At 38.4% G+C, this 16,457-nt stretch overlaps 1 long non-coding RNA gene across 1 annotated transcript; it reads left to right on the top strand.

The window, feature by feature from the left end:
• The first annotated feature begins 1,349 nt into the window (after positions 1–1,349).
• Positions 1,350–13,665, top strand: LOC141807992 (uncharacterized). The gene is made up of 3 exons (XR_012599883.1): positions 1,350–1,474; positions 1,775–1,889; positions 13,462–13,665. It is a non-coding gene; the product is annotated as an uncharacterized LOC141807992 (long non-coding RNA).
• The last annotated feature ends 2,792 nt before the right edge of the window (positions 13,666–16,457 follow it).

The following is a 16,457-nucleotide window of genomic DNA, read 5'->3' as shown; positions in this document are numbered from 1 at the left end:
CATGAAACATTTCCTTCTCATCCCACTTTGATGATAGACTGCTGCGTTTTGGTTTATGAGGATTTCATGCTCATCTCCTCGCTCGTATGTTATACCAGGTGGCAATCTGACAACTCGATGATTTTATCCCCATTTTTCAGACACGCCATTGCTACAGCTTCCAGCAAATACGTGCGCACATCTACTCCCTTCTTCCATTAAAATGTAGTTGTTTTGTTCTCCATTTCTCTGTCATTCAACAATAACTTTGACCAACATATGAAGTCAGAATTCCTGATGCATTTGGATGCATGAATGTGTCAATGCATGAATATGTTGCAGGGGTATTTTGCATATATTATAACAGCTTTGGTGCTTGCATATGCCACCTATTTTAAATTAAATGAGAATGAGATCCAGATGACTTACAAAGTAAAACGAGAACAGAGAGATTGTCAGAGGCTTGGATACATATAATTCTGAATTCAATATGCCTCTCACTCGCCTGTTATGCCATCTGGAATTGTTTGTGGAAATGCTGTGAGGCACATACTGTATTTTCTAAGCAGTAGGTAAGAGTGAAAATGTAGACTGTTAGTCCTGATCCCTAGGTATGGATCTTCTATGTGCTAGGCAGAATTTCTCATATTAGAATTATATTACTAATATTAATGTTCATATGAACCCCTGCCAAGCATATTGTGATTGTCACGCAACACTTTTGTCCTACTTTAATGTTATACTCCCTTTCAGCAGACTGTCTGCTACAATTTGGTGTTAGTTGCAGGTTTGTACAATAATTTGTTTCCTGACAGTGTTGAAACTTATGATGACCCAGTACATATTTCATATTCAAGATGTTGATATCCAGAATGTTGCCAGGATCTGGATCATATTTTTACATCCGACAGAAATTATTGTGACATTGTCTTGTATTGTTTTTCAAAGCAATATGAATATTTATCATGGTGTTATATACTAATATGGTGAAAAAGTCCCTATCTCACAATGTTAAAGAATCCAGCTGGATCCAGAGAGTAATCTAGATCACCTCCTTAATGTAAACATATCTTCCTTATCCCATTTTGAACATTTCCTGAAAATTTCCTCCAGATCTGTTTGTTACTTTTTGAGTTATGTTGTTAACAAAGACAAACAGACAAACTCTCCCAAAAACATAACCTCCTTGGCCGAGGTAATTAATTAACAAATGAGTAGCACTGATAAACTATACATAATATATAATGAATCATGTAACATTACATCTCTTCATCTGCAAACACTATCACCTGTCAAAAATGAAATTAGACAGCTATCTCCCTGATTCCATATCATTATGGAAATATAAGGTTTATCTCCAACTCTCCAACAGGATCAGAGCAGCAACATGCTATTCACAGACTGAACAAGGCAGAGGCAGGCCAGCTCAGTCCTGGGCTGCCCTCTGGACCCTGTGGAGGCTGACACGGGAATGATGGCCAAGCTGTTTTTTCTGGTGAGCAACACATTTCACCCTTTACAGAAGACTTTTTACCTTTATGTTTTGAGTCTGTGCACATTTCCTTCTCGTATATGGACTCTTTATATATTTCTTGTGGTTAAATAGTCCCAACAGCAGGACCAAAGTCATGTTTAAAAAGTTATTTTGACTGTAATACCCAAAGGGTAGAACTGTCCTGTAGCCTCCGCCTCCACATCTCCAGCAAAGACTTCAAAACCAGAGTTTAGTTGCTTGTTTTCTCTCATGCACTGCTCGGTTGGCTCGCCTCTTTTAAGAGACCTTTCACCCATGCAGGTGGTCCCAGTCAGGTTCTTTGGCTTCTCCTTCCACCATCCAGCACAACCCCCTCAAGCCATCCAAAACACCAGATAAAAACTAAACTTTTCTTTCCGCTGAGGAGAATGGCAAGGTGAGTTCACACACAGTATTAAAGTTTTCACTGCTTTAAGATATCTGGCAATTTCCACAGACAAACATCTTCTTAACCTCATGAAACGGTTCAGTCAGACGCAGGGAGGTCTTAATGTACATTTTTTATCCAAGGTTATTTCATATCTACCACAGAAATTTTTTTTAACCTTAGCAGGATGGACGGTCCAGATATTTTCCTGAGTCTGACTGAATGTCACACTTTATCCAAATAAATTTCCGACATTTGAGCAATTATTAGTAAAAATAACATGCAATCTCTTGAAGAGTTGCTCCCTTACATTTGGCATAATCATGTTCTACCCTTTGATGTGCATGAAGTACAGGCACTTTTCAATATTGAACCATACTGTTTGAAATTCAAATACTTTAGGACCTTTCGACAACCAATATGCAAAACTTGGCCCACATCTTCCTCACCTGACTCTCTAAAATTCAACATTCTCCCACCTTTGGGTTAAAAATACAGTATGTTTTGATTTGCTCATCCTGCTTTTGCATGCTTGAACCATTTTAAATCTATGACAGTCATGTCATGGTTTAAATGGAACGTGGCTGCACAGTTGGAAAGGACTTTTGTTTTATAATGACGTCTCCTGTGAATGTTTTCGCTCCATGCTACCATGCACGCATATTCACATTTCTACCTCAGTAATCTGCTTGGCTCCATTTTGCTGCATTATTCAGTTCTGCCCCTGGTTCTGCAGTCTTTGAAACTGCAGGGAACCATATTCTGGGGAAGATGGTGTATTCTTTGTTACTAATGGAGCATTGGCTGCATAAATGTATGGCCAAAATGCAGTTATGTAAAGCAATGTTTCTCAATTTTTTTCAGACCAAGGACCACTTCTCCCCCCAGAAAAATCTTGCAGGCCACCAAGCTAAATAGCCCCAGAACAACACCCCCAACAACCAACTGAAAAACTTTAAACCCACAGCATACATGTTACAACTTGCTTGGGCTACTACTAATGATTTTGATAACTGATTAATCTGCAAATTGTTTTTTTTTTTCCCGTTAAAAACATGCATCTTATTGCTTTACTCTTAATTTGCTTGATTCATAACTAGTATTTTTACAATTACAGTGACTACAAAGTAAAAAAGTGCATTTAGTGCCTCATGGTTTGTTGTTTTCTTTTAGAGTGAGGGAGGAATCAGACCTGAAAATATGAATGTAACTTCATTGCTGATACATTATTTCATAATACTTAAAATTGCCAGTATTATCATACTTAAATACTTTGATTAAATTAAATTACTCATCATACTCTATGTCTAAATGGATAATTCTGCAAAGGAGGGTAAAGGAGGCGGGTGTGTTTATGTGTGCCTCTGAGAAAGTTGCAACATTTTGTCTAAGAATATGAGACAAGGCAGAGGTGTTCAAAACTGACTGTTTCTCGAGTGTCAGCTGGCTCAGGAAGTAACGAAAGTCACATACACACCAAGCCCAAAAAAAAAAAAAAAGTTTTTTCAGCAGAAATAAACGTATTTTCAGCTTGGTTCAAGAAACGATTCCTGTCTGAATCACTAATTATAGTATCTGCACATACTGTACAGGGGGTGACTTTTTTTTTTCTAATTCGGCATTTAAGAGGATATTAAGATTGCAAGCTTGCCCAATCAGAGGCACAGCTTAGCTAACATGCCTGATGGGAGCCCTATAGTTTTACCTGAAGCCCCTGTCCAGTGTTGTTCATGATGGCCGATTTGCTTCAAAAATCTATTTCGGAAACAGACGGGTGACACAGGGGGGACTACCTCCATTAGTCATACAGTTTAAGGTTGCGAGCCTGAGAGAGAGAGATGGTATAATGAGAGAGTTTCCAAAGCTCTCTACCACAGCCAACGGCAATGCTAGTTTCATGAACTTCTCATACGTGTCAAACGGGATGATCAGTATACACATCAGGACAAGACAAGTACTCAGGGCAGACCAAACATTTCCCAACATGGATCATATGTGGAGTTTTTCAAGCATCACTCCTCTTCAGTTGTTGTTTTCCCACCACATAGCTGCCCACACACTGAGGAAGTTTTGAGCCTGACTGCTTTCTCTGCTGCTGCAATATGTCATGTGTATCAGCCATCGGCTTAACTTAACTTATACCCTGCTACGTTCATGTTTATATGGGACGTAAACAGCTCCACACCTCAAGATGAGATGTCGTAATCTCGTAACTTAACATATTGATAATCAAATTCATTGTTGATGCTTTTATGAATCAGTTCTTGTAAATTTTATCCATTTGTGTAGCAGCCCTGCATCCCCCCCCCCCCCCCCCTCCCCTTTTTTTTTTCAGTGTCACATTATAAAAAAAACTAACAAAAAAAAAACAAAAAACCACAAATTCCTCACCGTTGCTGCCGACGACTAGGGGCACTGGCAGACCACTAGTGGTCCTAGGACCACAATTTGAAAAACACTGATGTAAAGCACAGAAGTAGACAAACAAACATGGTGACACACTTTGGAAATTGTTAAGCTAGATTATCAGTAAGCAATTAAACTATTTAAAATTGCAGAAAACTGCTGTTTACTAAAATTGGTAAAACAGTCAAGATTTTTTTTCCCAAATTCAAATAATTGACCGCACTGTCAGTGAAATATCCTGTAGCTGTTGATTGCTGAATGTGACCCGCCATAGTTTATAAAGCCCAAACCAGTCTCCAAGTTTTTTTTAAAATAAATTCTAAACTAATCCTCATGGGCTACCATTTTCATGTCTGTGCCTGTAAAACCTCTGTGTAAGAGAAAAAAGAAAAGGCTAAATCACAAACAAAAGTATTAAGTGCACTCCCAACACTTCTACAGAGAGGAAAGCATCTTTGTGCTCCAGGGCTGTGCGTGTTTGAACCATCCATCACGCATGCATTTGGGGCAATTGGTCCGCTGCTATGCAAATGAGCCTTATTGCAAAAAGTGTAGGATTCACAAATAGCTGTACAAATAGCCATGTGCTATCAGAGTGAAATGTTACCTTCTGCATAAAGAAAGTGGCAACAGAAGCACAGTATTTATGGGGAAAAACACAAACTTTGCCATCAGAGTGACGACTTTGTTTTAACAATTCATATTAATGTGACTTGGAACTGATTTTAACTTTGACATAGAGATCTAAGATTACAAAATTGTCTTACTCCAATCAAAAAGTTGTGTTTTCTGATATATCTGTTGAGCCTGGAGTTCAGAATAAAGGGTGAAAAGTTTCCTCTCTCTTGCAAACACATAATCTATATGTGGACAGAAATGAACTCTGTCAGAATTGGTGTGTAGTTGCACAGTGAAATATTGCAGTACACAATGGATGTGCAGACAGTTCCATGGGAAACACAAACTGCACAGTGAAGGACGAGTTCATGGGCATGTTTGAGCTTGACTAACATTGGTGCAATATGTTTTGTGAACTGGACCTTGAGACAGATAATGGTGGCATATATGAAATTCATGGTGCTGTTGGCAGCTGCATTTTGTGCTTTGCAAATTCAGCCCATTGTTGTTTTTCTCCCACTTCCACACTGTTGTTTCTGCTCTCTTTCATGATGCGTCGTTCCAAAAGTATTAAATTGTGATGTCATTGCTGTCTGCATGCAGTGCTATAGTTATGTCAGTCACAATGCTTTCCCAGGAGCCGGCAAAATTAAGAAGCAGAAGTTAGGCTTCTCGAGGAAAAGGTTGAGAGAAAAGCCATATTTTCCGCAATACTGTTGTTCTAACCTTTCCACCAAATGTTGAAAGGGGAAATCTGTATTGTTGCTGTCTGATGAATCCAAAATTCCTTTTTCCAGGAGCCTAAAAGAAAACAGTTTTACCTCGTACACTAACTTTCAAAATGAACATGAACAAAACCCAAAATGAAACCATTATATTTATAGAGTCATCCATGAATCATTTAATGTTTCAATGGACTTGTGTGTACAGTTGTAAGTGGTAATGGACATATGTGCTTTAATAATGCGCTGGAGTGATAGTTGTTATAAAGTTCAATATCATGAACATGATTTTACCCTGAAATCTTGATCCATAGTCTGATACTGATCTACATGCATCAGCCTGTCTGTTTCAGCTCAAGGACATCACAGTGTTTCTTTGCAATAATGGACTACTAGATACTTTTAATCTCTCCCCCAGCTACCACACCCCAACTCAACCCAACCCTAAACAGAAGTGTGCACAGGCCTGTAAACTGATTCCCTTTTGCCCACAGCCCACAGAACTACCACACTGCACCGTGCCATCACCATGCCGTGGACCACAAATGAAGCAGGAACATACAAATGTCAGAGCAGAGACGGACCGAACACAGACCTGGTGGAATTACAAGCAACTGAAAGAACACAATCTGCAAGCCCCATCTCTGCCTGTGCCTGCATGTACAACACTGACATACACTCCTTCTCCTCATACATTAGTTTTCAAACCCCTGACATGTCTCATGTAGCTTCATTTTGCAGGTGGTATGATAAGTCATCACTTTGCAGGTGGTATGATAAGTCATCCTGCAGAAATTTCACAAAAAAATGGAGGAAAAAAAAAAAAACCCAAAACATTTTTTCTCACTGAAATACATTTAACTGTCTGGGGCAGGAGAGAAAACAAGCAGGAAATAGTTCAAAATACAACAACAAGAATTCATACAGCCATAAACAAAGCCTGTCTTTCTCAAAAATATATAAATGACTAAATAAATAATAAAAAAAAAAACTATGTTGAATAATGGGGAAGAACTTGTAACAGCACAGAATAAACAGACATTTCCAATGATATTTTTTCCCATAAAAAATATCTAAAGCTGAGCCTTATATTAAAAAACATTTAATTTTGTCAATCAAGAGCAATGTTTAAACAGTGGGCAATTAATTTAGTGGATAACAAATGTGAAGCAGTAAATAGATCTGGTATCCTCATGAGGTGCAGTAAACTGCTTCAAGATCAACAGTGTAAATAGTAGGAGTTTATATCTTAATGCAGGAAGTACCTGTCATTTATTACTCCGGCTAATTAATTTGTTTATTTGTCAGCATTAAAAGACAAATAGATAAAAGATTTTTCATCAAATAACTGTATGTAAACAGACCACCAGCATACTTAAACACATTCACTTACACACACCGAGTCCGCAGCAATGCTCAGGTGCAGTCTGCTCTCTTGGATTGCGATGTGGGAAATGGATTCAACTGACTGAGGTAATAAACAGAGAGTTATTACCTCAGAAAACCTCCTGTCAGATATATTGCTTGTTGACCTTCCATTTAGCCTGTCTTGGAGGATAATCCCTGTTCTGAATCAAGACATCAGCAAATTAGTGACTTTCTTTCATTCGAGGGCATCAAATAGAATTCTGAGAGGGAACAATCAGGCTACCTGTGCAGCATACAAAATTGACAGCCACAGGCCCTGAACAGCGTAATGTGCAGCTTGCTTTAATTAACAGCTTATTCCTTCTGGTCTCAAAGGCATCTACATTCTTCCTTTTAAGAGCACATGAAAAAAAAACTGACTGCATGATAAAAGGTCAGCATGTCTGGAGCATTTCATTTTTGTTGCCCGTTGCTTGAGGCAAGAATGAGCAACAATTAATATGGCTACGCCTGGGAGTTCATTCAGGCAAGCAACTCAGGGTGCACCGCTGTCACATTTGCCATGCCTCACTCTCACATCCCCCTGACAGGTATCCTTCCAATTAGGCGGCCTTTTAAAAGCTACAGGATTCCTGGGTCCCTGCCTCTGCTCTGCCAATGTCACTGCTGTCCTGCACCAGTGCTGTGCTTAACCCCTTTATGCCTGTTGTCACAAATTTGGGAGATACCCTGTCAGGTCTTGATGCAGCTGAAATGACCTTTGTATCTCATTATTACCCACTGATTTATATTCTACACATACTACAGATCATATCAGATCCAATATGTCACAATATATTGGTCAGGGGATGAACTTCTCATGTATACATATACTGTTGATATAACTTAGTTATAACTATTGTGTACTATACTCAAATTTACAATCTCCACTCAATTTAACATCTGTAAGAATGCAAAACCCATGAAAACGATCTATTTTTATTATTATTCATTAATTCATCTTACATTTTAGTTTTTTTGGTCTAGTTCTTCTTGACAGTTCTTTTTTGTCCCATAAACTCACAGCAGCCCTTCACCTGCTGGCCTGCAGACATCTTACCTTGTCCAGATGTTGGGTCTTTGTTTATAATTTGACTGAGTAAATTCTTGACCTGATCTTTTGTAAAGTGTCTTTAGATACCATTTGTTGTGAATAAGCTTTGTATAAAGATGGATTGATTATACAGGGTTAAAGATATTACACCATCACTCCCAGTCTCTTAATTTAACTTAAATCTATGAGGAGTGAAGAGACTTGGAGCCCAGACACCAAAGACACTGTTATCCCACTGAAATAGAGTTTTAATCGGTTCAAGAAAAGCTGACTGAATTTTCTGTGAGGCTAAACATGATTGCCCGTACAGAGCAGTCACGTTAAAAAGACTCCCAATGAAAATTGTCCTTTTTAAGGTTTAACATATATTTGGATTCACAGACTGAGAAGTTTGACTTTGAAACAGGATAAGGTATCTAAACATGGATGTTCAGTCATTCAGATAAAGGCTGCTCAACCAAGGCGTATGATCAAATTCCCATCAGTTTCAGATTGAATAACTTTTTTTTATTTAAGGCTGCGGTGAAGAACATTTAGTTTGTGGTAGACTTTTCAAACTCTCTCTTTCTCTGCTCCCTATTCTGTAGAACTTTGGAACAGAGGTAAAGCTGTATCAACTCTGATGTCAATACAGCTGAGTCCCTCTAAGTCTACCCCCATTCCCCAATAGCAGCTGTAAAACTTCAGTGTGAGCACATGAGAAAGTCTCAGTAACACACGTTATGAATGCATTACTCACTCATCTGTAAAATGGACTGTAATTATCACCTTGTACTCCGTGAACCCTGCTGGTGTGTGAAACTCTCACTGCAGACTGGCATGCATCATCTATGCATCCTTTTTCTGTCTCAACATAAAAAGCTACTAAAGCTTTTGTGTCTTATTTTGGGTTTAAAAGCCACTAGTGCATCTCTTGGCTCCTTTGTTCCTGGCATCACCCTGTCATCTTTTTGCATTATGCAGCTGTCAACTTCTCTATTGGTTAACTGCTGTTCAGGTTCCCCTCATTCATGTCATAAAGTAGAGATGAGGTGAGATAAATTGACAGGGAGGTCTATTTAGCGTTCTTCATCTTTGAAATTTAGACAACAATGCTTATCCTTGATAGCTGTACCACACAGGTCAGGATGAAAGCAGTATGTGTGCTCATGGAAGTTTCCTGAATGGCTACACATCGTATCTCACCTTTTCTATAGCTGTCTTGCTCTATGGCCAGAAGGGAGAGTTGTCACTAATTAACATGTCAGAGCTGCCGCTGCCATATGCGCTCCAAGAGGCTGATTGACTTATGGCCTCAGGTCTCTGGCATGAACTATTCAGAGTGCAGTCCAACGTGTCTTCAGGCAAAGGCAACAATGCCACAAATGCTTATGCACCATTTAAACCCTTTAAACTATCTGTGCGTGTCATTGGCATCCAGGCTCATTTTGCTTTAGTGCAAGATCGGCAACATCACTTAAATGAGGATAAGACAAAAAGAGGCATAAGAAGCAAGGTGATCCAATGGAAATATAGCTCCTTTGCATCATATCCTTCACCTGCAGATCTGCTTACACTGCTCATCGGCAGGTCATTTCCATTTTTATGGGCACAGATTTTGGTGGTGAACTTTCCAAGACACAAGACATGACATTCCCTGCGCCAGCTGAAATATGTTAACATGAACGACACACTGGATGAGAGTCATCAATCTGTAACACCCATCACAGCACATCATCTGCACACGTATAACACAGCCCCGATTAACCCCCCCTGTGCAACAACTCAACAGCACTGCTTGCATATGCACCACCAGGGTTGTGTGAGCCAGCAGTCACATTACCCCGCTGAAAGCATGCCAAATTAACAAGCATAAGCTGTTCGAGCTGGTGCAAAGAACAGTAAATCAATCACAGACGCTGAATGAAATGTGTGATGATGCTGAGATGAATTCAAGGCAAAGATAAGAGGAAAACACATTGTACATGTGCGTGGTTGTGGTTGCCCTGAAGTGATGGGTTGGTTTCTGCTGACTGCCCCAAATTTCTCTCAGTAAGACTGTTCACAGCTCTTTTTTCAAAGTATATTGCAAGTTGCACATGAGTTACTGCAATTATACTTATACTACTCCAAAATTCAAAAAAGCATCCATTAATGACTTACTATGAATACTTTTACCCATAAATTCAATATGTGTACACATCTCAGGACTATCTGTATCATTAAAATGCTTGACAAACAGCAATACAAAAACAGAAGGCTTTTATGCAACAAGATTTTTTTTCCATCAGTATTGTGTGTATAAATATCAATAACACAAGCACCACAGGGGCAAAGCTCACAACTTGTAGGGGTAAGCATGAAACATATAAACAACACTGCAGTCCGCTTAAGACTTGAAATAAATAAATAAATAAATAAAAACGTGAAGCATTCAAGCTTTGACTCTGAGAACATTATGTGTTGTTGCCAAAAAATAGAGTTCATACACAAAAACCCCAAATAGAATGCAGTTGTGATGTTAGCTTATTTATGTTAACATAGTGAATGACAGCTCTGCTGAAAAATGTTGTAACCCTGAGTTTCCACCAGCTCCAGAAATGATCAGTCCTGCATTGATAGTTTTCTGTGCAAAGTTAATCTCTGCTCAGGCTTGATTTTGTTGTTATCTGGTCTTCTGTGAAAACTCATCGACAGATCTGAAAATGCTGGGCCACAACCTCATATTTTCTGCATATTTTTTCTTCTGGACATCTTGTGTGAATTATGGGTATCACTTTCTGGTCCTTGGAATTGTGTTTTCCAGCACACTTAGACGCAGGATAAATGGGGTTTTTAAAATTATATATCAATTATAATTCTTTAAAATTTCTAGGTTTTGCTTAGTGTGTTCTACAGACCATTGATATTTACAATAGACGAAAAAAATGCTGATGCATCAATATGTCAATTAACTTTTACAGGGAGACAAATAACAATAACAACATCAACAAAAACACTTAAGACTACCTCTGTGTTTTTTTGTTTGTTTGTTTTACTAAGATTTGGGGGAATTATTTGTTTTTGTTCGTTTATTTTCACATGAGAAAATTATATTTACATTTCTCTTTAAACAGAAAAGTAATTATTTAAATAAATGTAAGAATTATAAAGCTACTTTGTCAACTTTGGGTATTTTTGCAGTATCTCCAAGAAGCCAGGTAGGATGTCTTCTTTTGGGTTTTTAGAATATGGTCACCCTAAGGAAGACAGTGACAACTCATTCTCATCAAAATGACCTGAGCGTCATGATACAGTCTACTACTATTGTCATTAGAGAATGGTGCATCTTCGCATCTTGTACTATATTGCCCAGATTTTTTTGGTTTTTGAGTGCATGTTGTCAAGTTTCATTGTCTGAGAAAATCTGTGAGGTGTCTTTCTTTCTCCAAGTGCATCTAGGAACAGTTTGTTTGTTTGTTTACGCTACAAAGAAGCTGTGGCATCAAACACTCACTGATAATTTTTTTTTTTTTTTCAACAGTTCAATGCAAGGCCCTCATTGAATGCTAATGCATTTTGTTCATTGGCCAATGAGGATTCTTTTTTTCCTGACAAGAATTTCACATGTCTCATTAAAAGTCATGTAACCGGAACAGAAACAACAGCGATTGTGAAGGTCATCCAGAGCCTGTGTACACATATTAATCAGCCAGTCATTGCTAATGGAGCAAGGGTAACAAATATTGACATCACTGAATCATTACGATAGATCCGCGGGTCTCACAGCCCTGCTGTGTACTTGCTCAAGTTCATTTTTCCTCATCTGTTACTTTTCATTTTCTCCAGTTTCACACTCCATTACTGGATGCTCGTGTGTGGCACATAAGCAATTTCAGATCAATGTGGATACTGTGTCGGCACCTCCCCACAATTGTGCCTTGTCCTTACACCTCAGAAATCGCTCACCTGTAGAAACATGTAAGCTATTGATAACATCGCTATCATTTTACGTTTAGGAAACTTGGAAGAAGATCAGTGCTTTTTTTCCCTGAAGACTCATTCACAATAGTCATTGTAAACAGCTTTTGGTAGCACAGTCGTTCCAGTAACGATTGCCCCATAAGATATTGCACTCGAAACCCAAAGCCTAACAATAGGAAGAGAGTGCTTCAAAGTAAAAAAGAAAAAAAAAAAAAAGGGGAACCTCATTATTGCAAATAATAAATGGACGTCTGCAATTAGTTGACAAAGGCCCTATTTCAACTGCAGCCTCCATGTGACTGTTCCATATACTGAAGCAACATTTAGCTCATAATATCAGTGCAGGGACTTCTTCGATTAAGCTTTGGTAATGGAGAAAGAAGACAGAAATGCATTGTAAAGCACTATCGCACTAGCTCCTAATTGCCTGATGACTTTAATTAAACTTCAGGCTCTTATTCTTGACTAATCACTACAGCCTCACAGCTCCCAACCTTCCCTCTAAATGGGGCTCGCATGACTTTTTGCTTATGTCAGCACTCCGATGAAAGGAAGTTGGTGTCAGAAAGTGGCTCTTAACAGGACTACTGCACTAAACGCATATGAAGCCAGAGCATAGTCGAGTGAGACTATTTGTCAGTGCTAGGTTTACAATTTGTCACAGAGCAGTTACCGTGCAGCATGAATCAATATGCTCTCCAGCAGCCACCATTTGCATTTCATTTCCTGCATTAGGTATCAATTTATTGCACATTACCGTCACTCCATAATATCTCCCTAGCATGAGCAGCAGAAGCAATAAAAGCCTTCTGTTCTTTGTAATTCAGAAAATGAGCCACCTACTTGTCTACCTACATTCTAGCACACCATTTTGAACAAGAGATATTTTTTTCTTTCATCATTGTGATAAAAACTGCTCCTGGCAGAGCCGGAGGAGGCACTCTGAGGAGAAGCTTTTATTTCTAAGGGTCAAGGAGTTAATGTCTTACTTATATATTTTCTAACCTTTAAAATGATGCCAGCTTTGTCACAATTCTGCACACAAATGCATCTGCTCTGCCTGTAACCTTTAGAAAATTGCAGACTATGTGCTGAAATAATTTAAATTCTCCATCAGGTGCTTTGCAGGTATTGTAAAAAGGCTAGCGTGGGGTAGATTATTTTGTAATTGTAAGTGGACAACTCCTGCCCACTCATATACTCTTCAAAGTAATCTGTTTTTACTTAATGCAGGTCTTTAGGATGCAAAGAAAGAGGAGAAATGGTGCTGAGAAGGTTTTTTACATTTTCAATAACAGTGACAATGCTGATAATATTTTTACAAAAAGGAGAAATCTATTTGAATATGCCAGAGGGTGCAGCTTTTATAGACGACTAAGTGAAACCTTTGTGTTCCTCGCTGCTTGACATTTATGTGTTCACATTTTTTTAGGGAAAATTTGTCACCAGAGATCTTCTGAGCTACGCCACAAAGGTGCAATGAAACGACAGTTGACTGCGAAAAAGTGTGAAAAGGTGAACAAGCAACAAGGATGACTGCAGCTTTGAAAGGATTGTCAAGAACTGTCCATCTAAGACCTCCAGAGGGCTTCACAAAGAGTAAACAGAGGCTGGGGTCAGTGCATCAAGAGCATCAAGAGCCAATCTTGATGCACTGATGAATGTTTTTGGAAAGTGTATTAAGATTGCATTTGTTGTGATTTTGAGCCCTTTTAATTGAGGTTAATTTCACTGACTGATCAAGAGTGTTATATTCTGTTTTTCTGGAATCCACCATGTGACAGCGACAAAGTCTTTGGAACAAAAGTCAAACATGATACTTTATATAACTTATATCTTAACTGGTTCAGATGTCAGTTAACTCTTCTGTTTATGTGTTATTTCATTAGAGGTCCAAAAACTGAAACCTTATCAAGTGATTTTGTCTTATTTCAGTGGAAAGCCTTAATATGAGCCACATCCACCTTATAAAAATATCTTGTTACAAGCTGTTTAAAGACAAAAATGAGGTCTAATTTGCTTGTAACAAGCTCTAGAAATCTGCTGATGGAACAAGAGAAAAGTCACTTGTATAACTACATTATTCTAGTTTCAAGCAAATTTTCTGGCATTTTTTTCCTGTTTTATTTGCAGATTTTTTTTTTACTTGTGTCAAGTGTCAGACCTCATTTTTTTCTTCAAACAACTTGAAATCAGACATTTTTCTGGACTGATGAGTTGAATGTAGATCATATCAAGTGTAATAAGACTTTCTTTTTTTTTTACTTAAAATGAGACAAAAACACTTGATAAGATCTCTTTCTTTCTTTTCTTTTTTTTTTTTTTGCAGTGTGACAAGCTCCAACTTGAATCAAGTAGAACTACGTAATTGTTGTCCTCATTGTTTCTTATTCAATCAACTATCAGTGGCTCCAAGTATACGCAAACTGTATCAAGCACCTCTATATATAACAGATCTAAGCCATACACTGTGTTTTATAATTTAAAAGGGCCTGACAATAATCCTCTTCACACAAGCACGAAGCAGCAATAGCAAGAAAAAGCACCTGAGGCAGAACCCTGGAGCAGACTCACTGCTGAATAGCCTTCTGCCTCAGCTGGATAGTCCTTAACAGTGGTAAAGGGACAGGAAGAGATTATGTGGTAGTAAACTTAAAAACCACAAACTGTGTCTACTTGGTTGGGGGAAAGCATTGAGGCAAACTAGTATTTCTCTGTAGAGTTAAGCTACAGAAAACAGATCCCACTTCACACGGGTAAGCTGTGAAGCACAGAATCTGAGTGCTGATATAGGTGAGGAAAGATTTATGAGAATAAGGTCATCCCGGCTGGGAGTTACAGTAGAGATCAGACTACTGATAGGAGAAGTAAAGGTTTTGGCCATGCCTAATATGAAAGACTACTTGACATATACAGCTCTGACATTTAAAGACCAATATCTAGCTCCTGATTGGGTTTTTGAACACAGGAGGCTCACTGAATATTAAGATGAAGCGATAAGGTTTTTTGAGTAAAAAAAAAAACTGATGGTGGAGAGAGCTGGGAAGAGAGGGAGTAAAAAGCAAAAATTTGAGGACTGAAATGTGAGAGAAATTGAGAAAAGCCACGTGACAAACTCATATCATCCCAGTCTGTGCAGAAACACCCTGGGATATCAGAAGAGAAGAGAAGTGGTCTGTGAGTGTGTGACAGAGATATTTGAGATAGCGAGCACAGGCCGCCCCAGTGCCATATCTCTCAAGAAAAAGTGGACTCCAGCACAGAAAATGAATTGGAAGATTTATTTTGATGCAAGGCTGGCTGTTTTGTCTCCGTGTGAAGTCGTGCAAAGCTGTTCACTGCAGCGGAAGACATTGCAGATATCTTATTTTAACTTTACGTTTACGACTTGATGCAGTAGGCTTCTCAAAATAAAATGTGAAATTGTGTCTTACTTCACAATTTGTGTTTGTGAGATAAATTTGATTTGATTTCATGAGGTTAAAAACTCAATATAGGTAGATCTGAAAGAAGACGTGAATTCAAGCTATGGCTCTGCAATCATGGAGTCACTGAAAGGTTGTGGTCCTCCAGAATTTGCAAGCTGTTAACCCAACTTTTGTGTTTATGTGCATAGATGTAATACAGGAGCAACATGAATTCAAAAAATAAAAATAAAAGTTTCGGGATTTGTTATCAAGGTTACTCTACAGTGATACCAAATATTCATGTAAGATCACAAACTTGAGGGGAATCCATTTACATTAAAGAGGAGTTAAAAAAAAAAAGAAAAAAAATCAATGTTCAATTTTGTGCACCATTAATCTGCATAAAACTGCATTAATTTCACTAATCTTGCGAAGAAGGTTGCCCAGAGTTGTCACTCTAACTAAAGGGGACATTAATACAGATTTTCCCAATTAATTCTAACACCCAGAAAATACAGAGAAGCTTCCTGGTGTAAAACAGTGTAATGTGCCTTTACACCTGTAGATAAATTTTTTTTTTCTGACTCAGCTGATAAAAAAAGACATTGTTCCATTCTTCCCTGGGGATGTTTTGCGTTCACACTGAAATATCATAAAAGTGATTCAAAGCACTCGCCACAGCAGGGCTGTCATCATGTCAAGGTCTCCTTTTCCCATGGCATAGCTTAACAAGTACGATGCTTACTGGCAGCACTTTGCATTCTGGGAACCAAGCCGGTTTCAGGATGCTAACTAACATTAGCCAGCTAATCCACAAACAGAATGAATCATGGAGCAAGGTGATCTAATGTCTCGTCAACAATGTCGGCAATGTTGGACACCACTCAGAAAAACATTTTGAAAACCTGTGAGATAGCACATAAACAAGAGGGTAACACAGAAAATCATGCTGACTCACTTTGTTGGCTTTAGTATTTTTTGTGATGGGTTTCCAACATTTGACAAACATGTCCAAATATCA

This window comes from Halichoeres trimaculatus, unplaced genomic scaffold (assembly GCF_033239565.1).
Source record: "Halichoeres trimaculatus isolate MK-OKI-2021-1 unplaced genomic scaffold, fHalTri1.1 fHalTri1_scaffold_19, whole genome shotgun sequence".
NCBI classification, from domain to species: domain Eukaryota; kingdom Metazoa; phylum Chordata; class Actinopteri; order Labriformes; family Labridae; genus Halichoeres; species Halichoeres trimaculatus.
The sequence above is the reverse complement of the archived record's forward strand: the minus strand, read 5'-3'. Positions and strand labels throughout refer to the sequence as shown.